We start from the raw sequence: 18811 nt of genomic DNA on the forward strand, positions 1-18811 counted from the left end.
TTTGGCAATAGCTGAAGATTTGAACTTCACAGCTGAGACTCATCAAATATTGACAACCACTGCATAAAAGATATAGGTTATTCTGCAGTAGATAGTATGTATTCCCATTGACTATTTCTTGTGGAATTAATTTGAAAGTAAATCACATGGGCAACCATAATAAAAACAAATAAAATATTAATTCAGGTATTTTTCTAAAGTTTCTAGCTTGGAATTCTTTCTTTATACTTTTTAATGCAAAGAATTCCATAGGTCTCAGGATTAGCACACATTATCATCTAAAATATTACTAATAGGATGCTAATGTGCTCTTACCTTTCATTTTCATAGCAATCATTGCAAATTGCATACAATTTACATAATAATTGGTATAATAATTCAGATTAGAATAATTGATGTCAAAAAGCATAAATATGTATATTTTTTTGTTTCAGTAATGATAGGTAACTTGAAGCATTAGGCATTGATATGTATTCCCTTTTACTTAATAATCGATTGGATGTACTAAGGTATGAGGTCTAAAAAGGAAAGAACAGTTGTAGAGATGTACAAATGTAGCCAGTGTTAACATGGGACTTCTTCTGTGTTAAGTATTCAAAATATTCATCTCAGAAAAAGAATACTTTAGGTGGCATTTTAACTTTTTATCAGGGGAAAAAATGTCTCAACTGTGCCCATTGCTTCCATGTATTGTATGATATATCTAAGCTACTAATTCTCTACAGTGCAAGAAAAATATTATTAAAGAGGGTACGGCCAACAACCTTGGAAGCAGGACTACTCTTTACATTGTTTGGGCTTTGCAGAAACTCCTGGACAGAAGCAAAGATCTTGAGTGCAAAGAAGCTGCCCCAGCAAGTGTGGGAGATGCCTGGTGAGCCTTTTGGCATTGGCAGCAAATGCCAACCAAGGCAAAGGAAAGGAGAAGACTTTTCTGGAGCCTGGAAAGACCAGTGAAGATTTATTGCAGTTCGGAAAGCTACTGAAAGCTTTTGGATAAGAAAGCATGAGAAAAGGACCAGTGCACAGAGAACATGGCATCTGTGGGAGATATGTAGGCTTGTAATGTTTTAATACGTCATCTAACAGATCTGATTTTTCTCTGTTCATGGCATTACTTTTTCCGTGTTATTAATTACTAGTTACTCTAGCAAAATACAGCGTTAGAACTTTCTTTGGTGTCTTTTGGCAGCTCATATCAAAAAAACAAGCATGGTTCCAGCCTGGGGCTCTGTGCCAACAGCTGTTTCATCCATAGCTTGGCTTTGCTGAGGATCCTCATTGCCTCAGCAAAACCTGTCCACCTCTCCTGTGCTCAGAAGGAATAGTGTCAGTCCTAAATATTAAAAGTCGTAAGGCAGGCCCCCAAATTAACAGGATACTTCAGGAATCATGCAGTTTAAAAGGAAAATTATGTCTCATTCTCTGCCTCTAGCCTGTAGCCCCATGGGGTGCACTTGTGTTACATCTTTAGGTTTTTCTGTGTTAGTTGGTGAGTTTCATACTTTTTTTTAAGACCCTCATCAGTCATCACTGTCTTGCCACTGAAACAAAAAAATGCTAGATCTCTAAGAAACTTCAACTTAAAATCAAATTGCAAGCCTTATCAGCCCTGACTAATTCTGATTCCAACTGCCCAGGACTCAAAACTCCCATTAAAGTCCTATTCCATGTGCAAAATAACCGCAGGACTTCTCAAAATCTGTTTTTGCCCAGTGTGTATTTTAAAGAGCAGTTCTATTCAGAACAGTAAAAAGCAACGGGCCTTCTCCCCACATGCATACAGTGTCACTTCTGCTCCCTTCAGTGAAGAAAAAAAGTGTCTAACACCTTTTATTCCTACTGGCCCTGAAAAACTAACCCCTCTGAAACACCTGATATGTGACTTCTTATTACTTGGACAATAACAAATTATTTGCCGAGTTTTCACCAAGTGACCAAGTGGTCATGCAAATATAATTTTATTACGATAAAGGAATAGTTGGAACAAGAGAAATAATCTTTTTATGGTTTTTAATGGGAAAGAAAGTAATGTTATCTGACTTGACTTTGGAGATTGGATTGAGTTTGCAGGACTCAAAGCTGAAAAAAAGTCCTGTTTTTCTCCCAGTTAAAATGAACAATTCAATTTGGAACCAATTCAAAAGCAATAAATGCGAACACTATGATGCTATTTCTACAAAACTGCTTTTCCAGACTGGAACTACACTTTTAAGTCAAATTTTTCAAAACATGTCAAGAAAGTGATGAAGTACCAATGGAGTCTGTACAGCAGAAACTGAGGCGAGCCATATCCTTCCATTAAGCCACCCTCACGGTCTCAATCTCTTCCCTGCTCAGAGAGTGACAGGAGATTACTGAGGTTCAGCATCAGCAGCCCTCCTTACCCAGGGCAGCTCCTGGGCTGGGTTTATCTTGGCTTGCTGCTCAGGAATACAAACAGCAAAGGGAGAAAAGGCCATTTCATGCATGTCGTTCCTCTGACTATGGTAACACTGAAGGAAAGAACTCTATTTATTCTCTCATATAGTTGATATTATTAAGTGCACAAGATAGCCCTTCGTTGCATACTTGTTTCTCTTGTTGCTTTGCTGTTTCCTAACAAGCTCCAGATGTCTGTTATAAGTAAGTTCTGTTCTTATTGAAATAGTGGGCTAAAATGAAGGAAAAAAAAAAGGGAAAAGAAATACCCTAAACAAAACCCAATGCAGCTATGATTGGATAGCATATTTCCCATTGTAACAGAAAAAAAGATATGTTGGGTTAGATGCAGATTAAACTAGTTGACAGTTCATCACAGTTATGACCAACAAGTACTTAAACAGCTAAGAGTATTTTTTAATCTTGGAAATGAAGGACAGAAGTACATAACAGATCAGTGTGAGCAATCCTAATAGAGAAATATGCAAGCAAAGAGTTATTATTTTAGGCAGATTTCATAAGTATATACTGCACTTCATTGCATGAGTTAACTTCTGTTTTTTAAAATATATTCTCTGCAATACGGGAAATAATAAATGTTATAACCTGTTATAAAAGAGATGTCTAGTTAAGGATTACCTCTTTTTTACCCTTTGTGTAAGGAGAAAAATTTAAAGAGGAGAAGGCAGAGCACAACCCATCCCACCACTTGGAATTAAAAGACAGTCCTATGTCAGTCATCATGATCTCTTGAGAAAAGACAGAAATGAAAAACAGACGACAAGAGAAAGGGATGAATCCTACTTAGAGATTCCAGGTTCAGGCAGGGGTGTAGAGGCCTTTGCCTGGAAGCCCACAGTTCAAGCGGAAGCAGCAGAAGGCCGCCCTCCTGCTCCACCTGTGAAGAACCGTGGAGGTGAGGGCACAACCTGGAGCTCCCTGAGCTGCCCACCAGCTTCAAGGGGCATCCAATCCTGCACGCAGTATGCCCTTGGGGGTCTTTATTCTCTCCCACTGACTGAGAAGAGGGGAGACAATGTACAGTGGGAGGAAGAAAACCATCCCTTACACAGGCTGGGGTTAAAAATTCAGTCCTAGGGCTGTACTAGCTCTGTTTATACAGCAGCTGTAAGCAGGGCACGTGCGACTGTTCGTTCCTCTTCTGTCACGATGGCTGCCTCCTGGACAGCCTCGAGCACGCCGCTGACATGAGTGCCCTCATCCACCACGGTGTCCTGGGCCTGCAGGACCCTGCACAAGGGGTGCTCCAGCAGTGCCTGTCACTGAATTCAGAAGTCTGTAAAACAGAAGGGTCAGGAGTCTAGTCTGAAGGGTCGTCGTCAGACCACTCCTTTAGAGACATCCTAGAGGTAATCACTTATTCCTGGAGCCTACCCCATCGCTTTCTTTCCCATCTTGCCTTCCCCCAGAGGTACGAGAGTCGTATAAATTTGCATTTATACACAAATCCAAACTGTGGACAGTTGCTACAAGTTTTTCTAACAATATTATTTACACACGCACTCGGTGCTGGATGAGAAAAGAAAGTGTGAAAGGCTTTCCAGTGCTCATCGCAGATTTCTGTAGGCAAACGTTCATGACTGCCATTCAGATTTCCTGCACCATAGATTTAAAGAGTGATGTGAATAAAGCGAGATGTTCTTACTGAATATCTCAGAGCTCTGTAGTAAAAGAATGACAATTCTGAATATTTACTTTGCATGTATTTTTGAAATGATCACCCTAGCTGGTATTTAACCCTTTTACCTGTTGAAATTTTGGTTGGTTCATGCATTTCAATGAGAGCAGAGAAGGGTCAGAATCTCCCAGTAAAAGTATATGAAGGTCCCATAAATTCTAGAATTCTGTCTAGAAGTTGAAAGCACTGGTATTGTCAGTTTTAAGAAAGCTTCTTATCTGTGTGAATCAGACTATTTCTGCTGCCAACTGTATTTAGCAGGTGGACTATATTATATGTTTTGAAGGCGGGTATTTCCAGCTTATGATACTCTACTTTAGACCTCTGTTCTTGCAAAACAATTTACAAATTTTAATATTGTCTCACCATATTCCACACTTGCCTTTGAAATTATCACACCGTGAAGCTCACACAAGTAGCTGCAAGATACTGTACAAATAGTGAAATTTAAATACAAGGCACATTTTACATTTCAGAATATCTAGTTTGAAGAGAAGTTAGAAAGAAAAGGAAAAAAATGTGAAGTCTCAGATATTAACTGAATCTGAATATAAAAACATGACACCTCTCTAATATAGTATGTCATTGTACAGCAAGATGTCATATCAGTACCCTTCCGTTGTCTGTGATAATAGAAATCATTGCACCTCTTATATTATTTAAGACTATAACAGAGTTAAAACTTGGGAAAATGCAGCGGGAAGGAAATTGCCTGCATATTTTGATAACACATGGGTCTGATGTATTTGTCATATTTTAACTCTTTTACAAAAGAATTCAATCATGTATCCAAAATAAACTAATGGTTGGTATAACAGCATGGATTTTAAATTAAACCCAGAACTGTAACAGACACACAATAAAGTGTCTGAGATAAAAAAAAAAAGTCAGTGAACTATGGAATTACATTAATAAATGGATCCAAATGAAAATATGGTATTTCTGGGTTTTGAATGCATGTTAAAGATAAAATATGTGAGAATAAGGACAGCAAAAACATGACTGGTTACCCTACCTCTGTTGTATTCACTGATGGATAAACTGAAAGCTGTGTTTGTGACTATAACTTCATGTATGCAGCCATTGCTCTCTGCGTCTTTCTGGCCGTAGTTGCACAGCAAATCGAGCTGTGATAGTGCTGAAATTGAGCAAGTCATGCCAAGGACTTCAGCAGGGTCAAAATTTGCTGATCATTAGAATGGACCAAATGGGTCACTTTAAGCAAGTTTGTTAAATTTGCATTTGAAACAGGTGTTTCCTGTGGAGGGAAAATGAGAGGCAGGAACAAGGTTCTGGACTTTGCTCTCAGGATTTCTTCTCCAACAGAAATTTCATGTAAGAGATGTATCATTGCAGAGAGCTGGATATGAAAGCTCAATGATTCTTCTTCCTAGGTAAGTGCTATAAACCGTAAGGTGAGAGTTAATCTTGCCAGGCACTAACATTCTTGCTTCCTTCTTTGGTTGTGAGTGCCCTGTCGTATCCGGGCTGCTCCAAGAAGAGGGCTCATCAACCTCCTGGCAAACTCTGGGGCTGTGACAATTGCATGCCCCGTCTTCCTTTGGTGCAATTGAACTGTAAGTCTATTTCTTTCTTTCATACCTACCTGACCATTATATAAAGGTAGGCAGCACCAGAAAAATCACGCTCTTTGTTAATGCTAGGAGGCTGCGTTAACCTGCTTCAACCTGCCTCAGGGCTGGGCTTCAGTGGGAGACTCTGGGTCATTCTCCTGAACAGTCACTTTAGAAATGGTTGTCTAATATTAGCTGCAAGGAAATTTTCAGAGGAAGAGGTGATGTATTGAATACAGGCATTACAGGGTGAGGCATTTTTTTAAAACAATATCTGCCTGAGACATGGGAGGATTTTAAACAGACAGGCTCCCCAAACTTCTGAACTTTCACTTGGAAATACAGTATGCTAAAAATAAAGTATTCGGTATCCTAACAAATATCATAGAATCATGGAATGGTTTAGGTTGGAAAGGACCTTAAAGATCATCTAGTATATTTATAATGTGCGTTTTATAATCAGGATTTTTTATCTCCTTATGTAACGGTATGCATTTTTTAATACACAAAATCACAGTACCTCCTTTGTTTGTGCTCTGTGATGAAATGCTCAGGTAACCACTATGACAAAGTGGGCCAGGCATCAACAACAACTATCTAGAGATGCGCTCAATCTCTGCATTCTCTGATACATCCTTTTTCCATCCAGCTTCATCCTGTGTATTTACATACACATAGAAATAAAGTACAAAAATGTAGGTAACTAGCACCAGTTCCCCAGCACATCACTGCCAGATTAGCTATTCCATAAACTGGTTCCCATTTTTCACAAACAAGCACGTTAAGATCATTTAAGTAATTCTCAAGGTGTTGTATAATAACGGCACCAGATCCATGTGATAGTAACCTCTTTCTGTGGTTATGTCTTCACCTGATCTTGTCACTAGAAAATGTCTGCGAGGCTCAGTTGCTGGAGATGGATTTTTCTTAAGAATAAGAAAAAAAAGAAAAGAAATTAGGGAAGATATTGCACATGAAATAAGAACAATATGCCCTTAAGAAAGGGCACATATTCTAACATGAATTCCCTAGCAAGAAAATCCCACTCATCTGCTTAGCCTTTCTATACTAAGCCTTCACGTGTAATAGTTTCTTACAAATCACTGCACAAGTTTTGATACTGAAGAAAAAGTAGATGTATGCTTTTCTTCTCATTCACATAACATACACGCATCAAAATAAACTTTCATGTTTCCTCCATGGAAATCACTGCCTCCGTGAGATACAATTGTGCAGGATTTAACATGTGCCTTTCTTTTCCTCTAACAGATTCTCGGTTGAAAAAAAAAAAGACAAAAAAAAAAAAAAAAGACACCACTCAATAAGTGCAAAAAGCACTTGATAAAACCAAGTAGTTCCATAAGTATTATGTCAGCCTGGGGGTCTTGCTGGCCTCTACTAATTCAGCTGGCTCACACTGAAGCCTTTTACTCGGGGAGGTCACTAATGTGAGCCTCCCTCCTCCCTCTTTAGATACTGATTTTCAGAAACTTCTTGGAAATTACTCTGTGTTTCATTATAAAAGGCATTTGGAATCAGTCAATATACTGAAAAATAATTTGGGCAGGAAGTTGCCATAAAGGCACACAGCACACTTACAAATACTTTATGTCTTTTAGAAGCCAGGCAAAAAAAAAGCAGAGGTGATCCATTGTGCAAATTTCTGATTTTCTCAGCTGCCTACATTAAATCTTACTTTTTGGTTAATTCAATAATTTTTATAGCACTTTACCTTCAAAGTTCTTCCTTTAGAAAAGGGCAGCAGAAAATTTATGGAAAATAAAGATATGCTGAGTTCAGTTTTCTTATACAGCAGAGGAATTATTAGTCTTCTATAATATAAATTACAACCAGACTGAGTGTTTAATTAAAAAAAAAATTGCAAATGGAAAAGCAATCATATTGCTCTACTCCAGAGATCTTTTGATACGGAGTTTAAATGAGAAAGAAAATTCAATAAAGATCTTACGCTTTGACCTGGTTTCACCAAAGGTTTCATTTTTATTACAGCTTTGTCATGCTCTCTTGAGTCTGTTTGGCTTTAGCAGCAACACACAGAACACACATTAACCACATGGAAACTTTCATCTTTTTGATGAACTGAACATATTCTCTTTGTTTCTTTTTCTCGCATCATTGACGACAGGCTTTTGTGTCCAACTGTGATATGTCCTGCGTTCAGAACATACAGCCTCTGGATGAATCTAACAACAGGCAATTGACATCTTGATGGCTTTCTTGTCCTCCGTAAGGGGATAAACAAACACATGCATATGCGGCCCATGCTTAAATGGAGAGCAAAACTTGTTCTGACTAGCAGGGCTTTCCTACACCTGTTACACTTAATACATATGTCAGGCACCATCTGTTAAAAAGGCTCTTTTTTCACTCCTTGTGCTTTAAACAAGACACACAAATAAAGCGCTAAGGAGCTCGAACATTGCAGAGGTAGCGAAACGCGTGCTAATGGCTATCCATCGAGGCCTGGGGTTTCAACATAAAAACCACATTAGAGCAGAATGAGATCTAAATCAGTGGATTGTTCTGTTTCCTAGCTGCCCGCATTACTCCCACAATATCGCAATGAATTCTCATTACTTTATTTGTGGTGACCTAACGCTACTGTGACAAAGCACTAATTGCTTTAAAACGTTGTGATGAAATATTCAGTCAGGAATTGCTGCTGAAATTAACATTTGTTTTAAAGAAGTCTTTGTCCTCATATCTTTTTGATCTTTTGATTGATATGCATTCTTCCCTTAATTGTGGGTAATTTTGTGAGCTATTGCCTCTATTTAAAATGCTCCTTTTATATTTGTCCAATTACCTTGATGATTAGATAACCTAAAAAAATAAAAATAAATACAATTTCTAAATCTAATTCTTTGGTAATTTCTTTATGGCGTGTAACTTCTCTCTGCAAACGGATCCACTGTGTACAAGCCCCTTCTTAGCTATATTGTTTCTTAGTTTGAGTAAATCCAAATGAATTAAACTCTCTTGGCCTTTTTCTGAAAAGCGCTGTATTATGTCTAGGGAATATTTTGAGTCGTTTTCCTTCATTGCCAACTGATCAGTGGAAGCAGCCATAGGAATTTACTCTGCCTTTCTGTAGCCACTTGACTGTGCAGCGTTTCCTGTGAATCAGGCTTGGAATCTGGAAACGCCTTGGGTGGCAGATCACGACTGACTTTCTTTTTTGTGAGATAGGGAGATTTCCAGTTTCCATCTGACACAAGTGTAACAGCTCTCATGACATCCTTATGCCTCCCAAAGACCCAGTTCATCTTTCATTTTAGTTTATGTTGTAGTCAGGAGATTGCCTGAAAGAAGCCTAAATGGAAGAAAAAAGAAAGCTGTTTTAAATAATTTTTTTGTCTATATACATATCAAGATACAGCAAAATTATGTAGATTTCTGAACCTGAATATTGTTATCAAATGAGGTTTTGACTGACTCTGCTAATGCATGAAGTTGTGAAAAGCAGTGTGAGACCTAATTGGTTTAGTAAAGTTGGTGAAGAACAGTTTTGCTCTAAAATATAATCTTTCCTGCACTTAAACCTAGACAAAAATGGAGCAATTATTCTGCTTAATTTGTTTTCTCTCTCTCTGATGTGCTGAGTTGTATGACTGCACCAGCTGATATGCAGAAAAGTGGGAATACGCTCAGCAGTCTGACTGTGGAGAGTGAAGATCTTCCTGACTGCTGGTGTTACCGTAACAACAGTGAGCAGAAACCCACCCAGGAGTGTTCCCATTCCAACTAACTACGGAATAACACTTAAGCTATAGAAAATGGTTGTATATGCTTGAGTAAAGCTACTTTGCTTTGTGGATGCAGCCCGTATCAGGTAGAGAATTGACTCAAATAGCATGTTCGGGGTTTAACTGCTCTAACAGTTGGAGGCGCATAAATAAAACCTCTTAAAAATCAGGACTGTCCCTTTTGGCACCTAAGTCTGCAAGAGATCCACCTTAACTCCTAACAGAGATCTTCTTCTTATGTCCAGCTTCCATGAAAATTTTCTGAGCCGCTCTGCATGGTAGGAAATATCTGTTCTGGATCATGTGCTCTGTTACTGTCCTGATTTAGAGCTGTAGGTGGATGACTACCAAGGCTCTGCATGAGTCCTCAGAGCCACCGAAGATCCTGAGCACAACCAATGTCGATAATGATGGAGTTGCCTCTCTCATGATATACTTGTAATCAGAGCACATCTGAAGGAAGTGGTTTACCTGTATTCTGGGCATAGCCATCCTCGGCTTGTTTCAAGCCAAATTCCTGGCCCAAAGCCCTGCATCACAGTAATTCGGAATGAGAACATTTGACATTTTCAGCTAACGTAGAGCCACGCTACTGCCAAGAAAGTAAAGTTCATGGGACCAAACAGAGCTAGCAATAAACAACCTAACTCCATTGTAAAGATTAGAATAATGTCCTACTCTTCTGGGCTCTGCTCCCAGGACTTTCTGTACCATTATTTGTTCAAAAAATGTCAGAGCGCGCTGTGCTAGTACTGCATGAAAATGAGTGCTCAAGACAAAGTGGTAGAGAACCTTCTGCTCAGTCCCGGGTGAGTAACCAAACTACAAGTTTGGTTTGAAAAGGCTAAAAGCAAGGTGCTGCCATAAGGTTTGGGGTTTTGTCTATTTTTTTGCTTAAAATCAAACACTATGCATAGTCCCTTAAAAGCAGACATGTGTGAGACTTGGGTCTTGAAAAGAAGTAGGTGTCTAGCATTTTCCTTCACAGGTAAATGAGAGAACTAGCCCCCTGCCTTGGATGTAATATGTGACTTCTGGAAGTTTTCTCTTGCACCTTTCCAATGACATTTACTTTAGGATCTCTGGATGTTCCCAGTACGAGGTGCTCAAATGCAGGTATATGCGTGTCTGACTCAGGCCCATTAAAACTAACCCAGGAAGACTTGCACATCTTTTTAGGTGAAGATTTGCAGATTAACTAAAACAAGAAGCAAGTCTTTTTTACACAGTCTATTAAAAGCTACCATTATGCGAATTTTCTTTTTTACATAAATGAACTTTGAGTGATAGACTCTACTTCTCAGCAAGTTGCAAATAGACGCGAGTGGCACAGAATTTTGTTTCTCTCTTATTCTTAGCCAAACTGAGCCTTCCAATCTTCTCTGGCAAGCTCTGCAGTTATAACCACTTATTTAGGAACATTTAATGCTTTTCTGGGACCATGTCTCCTACTTTTCTTCTGTTAATGGAAGAGAGGAGTAGCACCCCTACCAAACTCTGAACTTCCTAATCTGTACAACTTCTATAGACTAATAAGCATGAGACAGGGGTATATGCATATTTACTACTACCTAGACTTTCAGGGTAGAAAGTGACAGTGCCCACAAAGAAGAACAAATTCAGGAAACACTAACAGCCTGCACAGCAAAATAAACTCGTGTGATGCCAAAAATAAAGCTCAGCTCTGCCATTCACAAGTAGATTCCAGTAGTTTATGTTTAACTATTTGTATGATGTTATTTGTTTGATACAAAATATTTTTCAAAGAGGCGATTGAATAATGGCTATAGTTAAATGTGTTATTTTCAAATAGTAATTAATTTAATCAGGTGAAATTCAGCTAAATACTTCTCTAACTATCACGAGGTTCAAATTCTAGGGATAAGGAAAGTGAGTTTGTACCAAAATGAGAATCATTTGTAGCAGAAAGAAAAGTATTTATTTAAAACTCTTTGCTTTGCTTGCAACTGCAGCATTGCAACTTTGCAAAGTCTCTCAAACTTCTGACAGTCATGCCTCCTTTCTTCCTGACTTCTTTCTTACCAAGTATTTGGGATTTGGGCAAACATTTTAATTCCAAGAATTCCGGAAGCCAAAATACAATCATTTGGGAACCTAGATAAATACTTTTGAGAATTATTCTGGATCCTGAGTGTTTCCTTGCAGAAATCTTAAATGTAGTCTGTATTTTATAAATGTTGAAAACACCAAGTTGTGTTCAAAACAGTGAACTTGTATTCTAAATTTATTACTTAATCTTAAATATACACAAATTAGTTTTAAAAGGTGGAAAGAGAAGTTGTAGTTGACAAGTATTTGATATTCAGGGTTGCAAAGTGAGTCAAGATAGCAGTATTTAATTTTAGACTGGTTCCTGTCTACACATGCATTCTTATTTGAGCATAGACACATTTAACATCTGTGACAAGCTAAATACAGCTTTAGATAAGCAAAGGCCTAAACATGTCAGGAATCTCAGAACAGGAACATGTTACTGAGCCATGCAGTGGCAGTGAGTGTCTCCACCGATCTCCCCTGTTCTTCTGCACTTAAAATGGCCCTTTTATGCTGTTTTATAATTTATATACTATATTGCTTAAGGCTTGCCTTTGGATAACCATCTTTTGACCTAGTTATTTTTAAGCAAAAGAAGAGAGTCCACACATGAATGGATATTCAAGCAATTTTAGGTTGGAGCAAGAGAGGTGTGAACCAAAGGCCCATTGGAAAAATGATGAGGTCAGAGAAGAGGCAGAGGAGGAATAGTTGTATAATAAATGAAGTCCATCTTTGCTGTCATTCATTCATGACACATTCATTACAGAGCAAATGTGCTTGTTTCTGATTAAATCTGTTTCTATAAACAGACTGTTCTGTGCCAGCTTTTTGTTCAGTGTATTTTTTCTGCTATTCCTTTCTACTTCTTCTGCACCACCACATGCAAACCAAACTTGATTTCAGAAAAGGTGGAAAACCACCTTCCCCAATAAATATGAAGAATTCATTATGTTACCCACTGCTATTCGTACACAGTTACAAATGATTAATTTAAGAGAGATAATATGTTCAGTCTTAAGGATTTGGGTTGTATGAGCATGTTTAACATACTGGCGCCATCGCTGAGTATTTCAGAGGCATCCTGGTTATTAGAATTACTAGAACATCTCGCAAAGACTGTCTAGGCCATCAGTCTGGTAGACAGCGTCTCTAACATATTCTAAAAGTATACATCTCGATATGTTGCAAGATTCTACTCTAGCAAACATATTAAGTGAGGCAGAAGCTTGATCCACCCTCAATAAAGATGCCGAACTTTTCTTTCAGGTGGGAGTCCTACTCCTCAGTCAGCCTTTTGCAGGACAAACATACTTGTCCCTCTTAGAGCTCACTATTCCACTTTAGCCATTACTTTGCCCCCAGTTATCAGACAGTGCACGAGATCAATGATACCAGGATACTAAAAAACATAGAACAAGCATGACTTTTTTTCCTGGAAAAGGTCTCCAGGGAGATAACACTTTCAGATGGCACTATAGCCTAGATTAAACTGAAAGACATCGTTAACCATCTGTCGTGGTTTAGCCTCAGACGGCAACAAAGAACCACGTGCCGCTCGCTCGTGCCTTCCAAACACAGGAAGAATCGTAAGAAAAGGCAAGACTCTTGGGTTGAGACAAAGGCAGTTTAATAGAACAGCAAAGGGAACAGGCAAACACCACCACCACCACGGATAGGGGAATATACAAAGGCGATTACGGAACCGCCGCTCCCCCGCCGCTCGCCGGCCGGACCCGGGCCGCCCCAGCCCGCTTTTAAGCAGCAACTTCCTGCCCCCTCCCCCGGCAGCTCAGGGTGGGCGTGGCTCACATGGCATGGAATACCAGGAAAAGTTAACCCTATCCCCACCAGAACCAGGACACCATCTTTCTCTGAATTTTTCTCAGCTCTCCCATCTATAAACCTGTAAAAGCTAGTACACATATAAATTAAGCAGGCACTCTAGGTTTTCGATAGCAAATAATCCATTTATGTTACTGAATGTGCGTGTGTTTGTGGACAAAAAGCTAACTGTAAATCACAGAACATGAGTAAAGGGAGATGTTCTAGTTAACACTAGTTAGCACAATAGCTGGTAGTCAGACAAAAAAAAAACCAAAACCAAACAAACAACAACAGAACAGAAGTAGGTTTACTTCTCTCTCAGTACATGATTGCCTGTAGCCTCTCCTTCAAAGTATTACCTTTTACAGCCACTGCACAGTTTTGGCTTGATTTCGATGCATGCCCATGAGGGTTGTCCCCATATACAGGTCATGTATTCCTCCCTCGTGAATCCTGATGTTCAGTTGCAGCTCAGGTGGCATTATGCTTCTTGAGCTAGCTTTTTCTTTTCTTTGCATTTTAGTGTTGATTTTGTTTGCTGCCTGCTTTGTGATATATTTGCATTTTCTTAATGTTGTGCCTGGATATCCTGCATTGTTGATTTTTCATAAATAATTTTTCAGATAAATTCCCCAGTGTATGACTACTTGGCCAATAAATAGAGATAGCAACTTCAAAGCAGAGATTTTAATTGTAAATGAATACATAAAATTGATTATCTCAAGGGGTTAGTGATACAGTACTTTAATGTTGTGCTCCCGTTATCTCACCACCTAAGATCTGAATCACTCCTCGGAAGTGCCTGTCTCCATTTTAAATAAAGGTTGCCTAGGGCAAGTAGCCTACAAATACAAACATTTCAGTTGCATGACTAACATTAAATGGACTGAACCCAGGATCAGAGTTTGTCTCATAGGTCAGGATAATGTATCACCTTCAGATGAGAGTTATTTTGTCTTCACACAATCTTTAACTTCTTACCTGTGTAAACCGTGGATCAGTTACTGTGGGGATAATATGTCAGTTCACGAAGTTATGATGGATCTGTCTTGGAACTTGTCCTCATCTGAGGTGAATGAAATTCATACTAGGAGGTTTCAATGATTATCAAAATTCACTGGCAGGAATAACTTTGAAAATTGGGTAATTCTTTTCACAGTTGCTGGCTGAGTTTGATAGACAGAATTAATGTAACTACATTCCGTTAATTCTGTAACTAGATATGGGAGTAGGCATAATGTTACCAGGTTCAAGAGGAAAGATTTCATCTTAGTGTCTTTCTAATTTTATAAATTCAAATTAGCTGAACTATCAGTTGTGATTTCCAGAAAAAAAATAAAAAACCCAATGTAAATAAATTCTACAATGGATTTACTAAACATTCATTGCAATGTATAGTCCTGATTCTTAACCTTAATGCAAGAAATAGATGATGGTTGTGGTAATCCAGAATATTTATCCCTTTAAGACTGATGAAATAAATAAAAGATAAGTTATCCTGGGAAATTAACTCACTATATAAATGCTTCTGCTCCTATTGATGCAAAACAATTATATCTAATAATGGTTCCATCTAAAAAAAAAATAAACAAATTAAATTACTAATATATTTATTAGAATAACCGCAACATTATAGTGCAATGAATGAAATCTGTATCACACGTGCCTAGTCTGTGGCCAAGAAAGGAGATTTGGCCCCTCCAGATAAAAATGAAAAACTTGTCATTAGCAAGTAGAAAAGTATGGGTAAACTTGACAGTATTTAAAGGAGCCCTTGGTTAGTCTTTAGATTTGAGTTCTAAGACAGCCTGTAGAGTACATATCTGACTTACCTCAACAAGCAACGTTATTGTCTTTTGAGATTATGTCATTAAAAGTCTACAGTGAAACCATGGAAGATTTCATTGAATGAAATCATGGAGGATCTTAAATAATGACAGTACAGATTTGCCCATATTAAACTAAGTATTGATAATTGTGCAAGTTTATACAAAAACCTGAGACCATTGTACAATAACTTTGAGGTTGGAAAATATGAGGACGCATTCGCACTTTGGGAGTTCTGAATTTGCCATTAATAAACAGCAATTAGTCATCCTCTGATGAAAACAACACCAAACTCAAATGTGCAAAGCTTTCCTGAGTCACACACACCGCAGCTGCTGTCACAAACAGATCAGGCTTATCATGCTGTAATCATAAAGCTTACAAAAGCTTTAAAAATAAACGTTCACATAAAAATTTGAAATTTCTTCATCACCATAATCCTTAAGTAACATTAGATTATTATGGAAAAGAATCTTCAGGAGTGTTTACAGAGCCTTAATTGTATATACCTACTTTTAATGAAATATTTTGCTGCTGCTATGTTTTTTCATTAACAAATCTCTGTCTACCTTTTTTTTTTCTCATGGTTTTGCGATGGACTTGGCAGTGCTACGTTAACGGCTGGCCTCAATGATCTTAAAGGTCTTTTCCAACCTAAATGATTCTATGATTCTAAAATGTTAATGATTTACCAGGGAGACAAGGGAGGTGCTTGACCTTCTGGCAGTGTCTAATGAGACACTTCCTCTGAATAATATGATAAGGGAAATAAAACATCACTGTACAACACTTGCAACATCACAGCTTCATCCAGAGCTACGTCTCTGCTTTTGTCTTGCTCTAACCACTATGCAATGGTGCACAACAAGAGAGAATCTGGTCTCCAGTCTGAGTTCAACTGCTCTTACCCCTGGAAGAATCGTTTACTCAGACTTCTTCCAGAGCTTAGAGAAGAGCATTGGCTGATTCAAGAAAATTCAAACCAGTGTAATGATATATGCACAGTTGTAAACATCTAATGTAGGCTGTAAGCCTACGAACTTTGCTTTGTCGTGCCAATAAACACTTGTTTTGTCCAGAGTTTGAGTAGATAAGAAAAACCAAAAGGAATCCTTAGCCACAGTTTGCGCACTGCTATCCTGGCACTAGTAAGACCAGCTACTGAGATAGTTTCTCGTTTGATTTGGCAAAGTGTATACAACAACACTGTAGCAGTTCCATACGTTAAAAATGCAATCACATGCAAGACCAAACCCTGAAAATTTAGTGTCCTGAAAAACAATGAAATTGTGTGTGACAGCAGTTGCTTGGGTTAGTTCTAAACAGCAATATTGCTGGAATTCATTTGGCTCATCACAAATGCGTGCATAGATTTCAAGAAAGTATGGCTGAACAGGATAAAAAGTCCTGATTGGTTTTATCCTTTCGGTAGTGAGGCAGAAAGTGGGAAAACACCTACTTGCATCTATTATAGCTTTGGGTTACTGGAAGGTATCTTTGCAGACTTTGCTGGAAAAAAAGGTTTATTGAAATAGCTAGTGTATATTATACAAAGAAAATGTCCGGTCTCTTTCTTTAAATGTCATTAGTTCAGTAAAGGACAAACAACTGTTATGGTGACTTGAAAGTAACTGTTGGATCCTGAAATACTCCTGCCACAGAAAGCAAATGTTTCTGGTGCCTTGGACACACAGTTTAATCTCTCTAGTTCATATTTTTATTTGTAAAATTAGGATAGCACTATTTAATTGCCTTCCTTAGTGGGGATAGTAAAAGTATTCAATAGTTAATATTTACACAGTACTTTGATTATGTAGAATTCTATGCAAGTGACAAGTAGTATTAGTAGGTTTTTTTTAAATAGCAAAAATTTTATATTTATGTGTTGTCTTCCACTTCTTCAAATAAGCAGAAAAGCATTGTGGATGGGAAACATGTAGAACATAATTTCACGACCAAAGTGAAAGCCAACAAGAAAACAAATTATGAGAAGTAAATGAGTATGCTAAATGGAATATAATTAGCTTTGACTTATTTTATCCATACATATTATCCTTGACAAGACAAGCTGATTGTACGAGCTCATTAACTCGAGTCTGTGGTTTGAGACCTGTTTTCTAGTTCAGGAAGATGTGTTTCATTTTGGAGAAATCAGATGAAAATTATTTCAGCATTAAGCCAAAAATCTCTATGGTGAAATAAACCTTTTCCGGAGTGGGTTTGTCAAACCCTTCAGTAATATCAGAAATCTTCCAATTGCCTCCATTGTAAAACTCCCAATAACTTCAACAGAGGCAAAATTATTGACTAGCATGAAACACGCTTGAAAATTGCTCTATCATATTGCTGTATGATGGGTTTCTTTTTGTATAATAATTTATGCTCTAGCATCTCCAAAATTAATATAATTAGTGTCTCATAGGTCTCTGTGTTAATAATCTCCTGTAACATGGTCTGTAATGCTGAAAACAAACAGAACATACTCTGTGAGTATTGTGTGCCTCTAAAGGAGCCTAGGGCCAGCCTGTTTAGGGCTTTACAGAATGTCATGTCTGCATTGAATGGTGTCTCTAAAGGAACAGCAAGCTGTTAAAGAAATTGAAGGACGGGGGTCATCCACCTGTATCAGTTGAACAAGCAGAACGCTGCGTTGTACATCACCAAAAGACTCTGAACTGCCTTCCTGTGCAGGAAGGACCAGTACAGGCCATGTTACAGCAGATTAACCTGAAGTTAGTGATGCCGTAGATAACTGTAACACTGTACTTCAGAAAGGAAAACGTCACCCTGCAAATCAGCTTACCACAGCCACCTGAAGATCAGAGCTGATGGATCCAGAGGAACTCTTGAGTTGTCAAGACACCCAAAGAAGTTGCAACTTCCTACAATTTCCCTCTAATAATCGTAATAGCAATCATAGCCCCCATCCATCCTTCCCGTACAACCAAGTACTCCCTATACCTACGCCTGCATATTTACAGGCAGGCAAAGGCAGATAGATAACACATTCAGCATACTCTCTCAGCTGAGAAAGAAAGGGTAAAATCTCTGCTTCACAGACAGGAATATATAAAACTGTGCATTATAACGATGCAGGTGGTATCACAACCACAGAAAAGTCTCAGGCTTTCTTTCTAGTGTATTTTTTATTTATGCATAAGCACACAGACACACACACACTCACAAAAGTATTTGGCAGCTGTTTTGAACAGATGGAGTCCTATAGATCTCCAGGGGAAGAGCGTGTGGAAACATAGACAAAATACATATTACCATCCTTAAAATACTCTATGAAAGTAATAAACTACTGAAGAGAACTCTTACCCACATGTCCAAACTGAGTCACAGCTCCCAAATAAGCCACCAGTACCTTAGGGTCAGATAAAGAACAGTGTGATCATTTAACATGTGGTCAGCTGCATAACCAAAACAGTTACTGCAGATTCTGGGCAACAACCACACAACAAAACTGATATTCTGGAAACCAAAGGCACCAAGATTATTTTTGAATCTTGATTGTGCAAACAGGATTCTTAAAACTTTCCATGACGGAAGAGATTTTTATATAGAAAGGCAAATGAAATTCACACACACTGATTTTTTGACTCATCCAGGAAAAAAAAATAATCCAGTACCTTTGA

Source organism: Rissa tridactyla, chromosome 1 (assembly GCF_028500815.1).
Source record: "Rissa tridactyla isolate bRisTri1 chromosome 1, bRisTri1.patW.cur.20221130, whole genome shotgun sequence".
NCBI lineage: Eukaryota > Metazoa > Chordata > Aves > Charadriiformes > Laridae > Rissa > Rissa tridactyla.